The sequence below is a fragment of the Nannospalax galili genome, unplaced genomic scaffold (assembly GCF_000622305.1).
Source record: "Nannospalax galili isolate Female #2095 unplaced genomic scaffold, S.galili_v1.0 scaffold256, whole genome shotgun sequence".
Classification (NCBI taxonomy): Eukaryota; Metazoa; Chordata; class Mammalia; order Rodentia; family Spalacidae; genus Nannospalax; species Nannospalax galili.
In genome coordinates this window covers 1458803-1461399 of record NW_008337804.1, presented here as the reverse complement: position 1 = coordinate 1461399, position 2597 = coordinate 1458803, and the positions used below count along the sequence as shown (strand labels likewise).

The window sequence follows — 2597 nt, the reverse complement described above, 5'->3', positions numbered from 1 at the left end:
TCATTTGTTCCCAAGATGTGGTTGTTGATCCATCTCAGTGGTGTCTCTCCTGCTATAAAGACAAATGAAAAGAAGAGCGTCTAAACAAACATTGATTGTAAGATACCTTAGCAGGTGTATAATACTGGCACCACCCCCAACCAGGGATCCTAGACTGTATAAATAGCTAAGAAAGTCATGGGTAACAAAACAATAAGTAGTATCCCTCTATGGTCTCTTCTTTAGTTCCTGCTTCCACATTCCTGCATAAATTCAGAGCTGAACTATGACATGCATATGTAAGGCAAAGATACCTTTTCCTCCCCAAGTTGTTCAGGGTCTTTCATCATAGCCGATTGGAACCAAACTAGAGCAATTATGATGCTTTATAATCATGGTCATACCTGTTGTCACTCTTGTAACATTTGTTCACAACTGTTGTGCTCTCCAACACAGTTTAAAAGTTCCAAGCATAGTATATAATGAGAATCAGAAAGTTTAAGTTTTAGTGCTTAATTTTTCAGAAGAATAATTCAACCGACATGTGTCAATTTTAATAGTGCATCTAAGTAGTAGAAAATATTTCATCATGGTAGATTTATTGGTTTTTCTTAGTGTAAAATTACAGAATATAATTTATGTCAATTCTGTATTTCAATACATCTCAAATAATGTATAAATGTCAGTCTCAATTATTGTTCTTTTTTATCATTTTAATATACTGTTTAGATGTGTTACAAGTCAATCGGGGAGCTGAGATATGGCTCCATGGTTAAGAGCAACTGTTGCGCTTGCAGAAGACCCAAGTTTGTTTCCCAGTACTCACATCATGTGTCTCAAAACCATGTGTAAATTTAGTTGCAGGTAATAAACACCCTCTTCTGGCCTGCTGGCTAACACCTGCTTACTAATAATGTCGATATAGAAAAACACTCACACATATATGCACATAGATAAAAAGACTTTAAAAAAATGAATAGATGGCTGGGCGTTGTGGGACATGCCTTTAATCCCAGAACTTGGGAGGCAGAGGCAGGCGAATCTTTGTGAGTTCAAGGCCAGCCTGGTATACATAGTGAGTTCAGGTCAGCTGGGACTTCAAGGAGACCATGTCTCCAAAAATAGAAAAAAAAAAAAAAAAAAAAAAAAAAAGAATAGATGAAAATTTTTTGAATTTGCTTTTATCATATCACAACATTAAGACTTTCAAATACAGTTATTTTCCAAATTTTTGCTCAATACTTCATTCTTCCTGATGTTTCAAATGCTCATTTAAAATAATTTTTTGTCCTTAAAAATATTTAAATTTTCTGGGCATGGTGGCACACGCCTTTAATTCCAGCACTCAGGAGGCACAGACAGGCAGATCTCTGTGAGTTCAAGGCCAGCCTAGTCTACATAGTGAGTTCCAGGACAGCTGGAACTACAGGGAGACTCTGTCTCAAAAAAACAAAAACAAAAAAAATTAAACTGCAGTGATCCCAGCAGCATCTGTGGCAACTCACTTCTCCTGCAGACTTTCCTGGTCTTCCTTTTGCTTCCTGAAACATGGCCTCTGGTGTGGCTGTCTGATGGTGTCCGTCAAAGTGTTCAGTGACATGAAGATGTACAAGTCCTCAACGCCAGAGGAAGTGAAGACTCACAAGAAGGCAGTGCTGTTATGCCTGAGTAAGGACAAGAAGAACATCATAGCGGAGGAGGGCAAAGAGAATATGGTAGGCGATGTGGTGCAGACTGTGGACGACCCTACACCACCTTCCTCAAGATGCTGCCACACAAGGACTGCCCTTACCTCTCGACGATGTCACCCACGAGACCAAGGAGAGCAAGAAGGAGGACCTGGTGCTCATCTTCTGGGCCCCTGAGCGTGCATCCCTTAAGAGCAAAAGTGATCTATGCTAGCTCCAAGGGTGCCAGCAAAAGAAGCTGACAGGGATCAAGCAGAAATCACAGGCTAACTGTTATGAGGAGGTCAAGGACTGCTGCACCCTGGAAAACTCAGTGGCAGTGTTGTCATCTCCCTGGAGGGCAAGCCTTTGTGAGCTGCCTCCAGCCCCCTATCTGGAGCATCAAGCAGCCCAGCAATCAGCCCAGACCTGCTCCTGGGTATTACGGGCCCATCCTTTCTTGACAGACCAGAGGGGCTGAGGGGAATCCTAGCATGGAGAGGGAAATATCTTCACCCCACTTGCCAACCCCCTCCCCACGTCCCACTCCCGGACCGTCCTCTTCCCTCCATCCTTGTCTGTCTGGCCTTCCCAAACTGCTTTGAAGCAGATCAACTTCCTCCTCAGACACAAGTTGGGTGAGAGCCTGTTTTTTTTTTTTTGATAATCCCTACCCCTCCTGGTCCCGTGCTTGTCTATTTATTTGTGTGTACATAGAATGTTGTAGAAATGACCCTCCCCGGGCAAGCTGCCTACTTTCCCTTCTCTCCCTTCTCCCTTGGTCTTGCCCTGTTGTGAAAGCAGGGCCAGGAAGGACCTTCAATTAAAAAAAAGTAAAAAGAAAATAAAAAGGCTAATTAACATATGTATATATGAGAACTTCCCCCCTAAAGTGTGTGTGTGTGTATATATATATATATATATATATATATATATATAGAGAGAGAGAGA

At 41.9% G+C, this 2597-nt stretch overlaps 1 pseudogene; it reads left to right on the top strand.

Moving 5' to 3' along the window:
• The first annotated feature begins 1527 nt into the window (after window positions 1–1527).
• On the top strand, window positions 1528–2021 carry LOC108490844 (annotated as a pseudogene).
• Window positions 2022–2597: the final 576 nt, after the last annotated feature.